Source organism: Brassica oleracea, chromosome C6, assembly GCF_000695525.1.
Source record: "Brassica oleracea var. oleracea cultivar TO1000 chromosome C6, BOL, whole genome shotgun sequence".
NCBI classification, from domain to species: domain Eukaryota; kingdom Viridiplantae; phylum Streptophyta; class Magnoliopsida; order Brassicales; family Brassicaceae; genus Brassica; species Brassica oleracea.
The window spans coordinates 20,129,401-20,130,728 of NC_027753.1; the positions used below are offsets into that span (position 1 = coordinate 20,129,401).

The 1,328-nt window shown below is 39.4% G+C and overlaps 1 protein-coding gene and 1 long non-coding RNA gene across 2 annotated transcripts in view; one reads left to right on the forward strand and one right to left on the reverse strand.

The window, feature by feature from the left end:
- The window catches only part of LOC106297110, a 16,957-nt gene that overhangs the window by 7,345 nt on the left and 8,284 nt on the right, over nucleotides 1–1,328 (forward strand). The window lies entirely within an intron of this gene.
- Nucleotides 584–1,328, reverse strand: part of LOC106297111 — a 7,902-nt gene continuing 7,157 nt past the window's right edge. The window contains exon 3 of the long non-coding RNA XR_001261410.1: nucleotides 584–594. This is a non-coding gene — a long non-coding RNA (uncharacterized LOC106297111). The remainder of the gene's footprint in view (nucleotides 595–1,328) is intronic.

Consider the following 1,328-nt stretch of genomic DNA (forward strand, 5'->3'; position numbering starts at 1 on the left):
GTCTCGTACAACCCTTTTTGATCGAAACAATTTCTTGTTCCTTCGGTACGGATGATTAATGAGAAGAAATCTCCGATGACAATCAAACCAAGACGTCTTCCTACCATTTTTCAGCTGAAATGCGTATGTGCTTCCCGTACAATAAGGACAAGATAGCCTTCCATGCGTCGTCCAACCTGACAACATCCCGTATGCAGGAAAGTCACTAATGGTCCACAAAAGAACTGCTCGCATTGTAAAGTTTGTTCTCGTTGAACAATCATATGTCTGCATGCCTGTTGACCATAATTCCTTCAATTCTTCTATCAAAGGCTGTAGAAAAACATCAAGGGACCTCTTTGGATGCTTTGGCCCAGGTATCAATATACTCATGAAAAGAAATTCCTTTCCCATACACATCTCTGGTGGAAGATTGTATGGCGTTAAGAAAACTGGCCAAAGCGAATATTGTCTTCTAGACATTCCAAATGGACTAAAGCCATCTGTGCAGAGCCCAAGATACACGTTGCGGGGGTTGCTTGCAAAATCAGGGTACACCGAATTCAAGTGTTTCCACGCTTTTGTATCAGAGGGATGATTGATCTCGCCTTCCTTCTGAGTATGTTTTGTATGCCATCTCATCGCTGCTGCCGTCTTTTCAGATAGATATAATCTCTTCAGCCTATCCTTGATAGGTAAGTACCACATCCGCTGGTACGGCACCCTATTCCGCCCACGTCCTTGCGGTTTATATCGTGGCTTCTTGTAAAATTTACACTCTAACAATTCTGCATTTTTTCCCCAGTATCATACAGTTGTCTATACACACATTAATCATATTCGAAGGTAAACCAAGGCTATGAACCAGTTTCTGAATCTCATAATAAGATTCAGCACACTGATTATCTTCAGGTAAATACTCTTTAAACAACTCAGCCCATGCATCTATACAAACTTCAGGTAAACTATGATCAGTTTTGATATTCATCATCCTAGCTGCCAATGATAATTTAGAAAAACCTTCTCTACAACCTTCATAAATTGGCTCATTAGCTGCTGCTAGCATCTCATAAAATCTTTTTGCATCCAAATTAGGTCCCTCTACATTTTCTACCTCCTCTATTACTGATCTTGTTTCACGAAATGCATCTGTAACCATATCATGCATCCTATCATGATCTACCATATGATCCTCTTGAAGGTTACAACTTTCAGAAGGTAAATGTTCTGTTACGAACATTTTCAACCTGATTACTACTACTAACTTCATTCCTATTATCAGCTTCTCCGTGATTAAACAAGATATAGTAATGTGGAGTAAATCCTCTATTTACTATATGTTTCCAAAC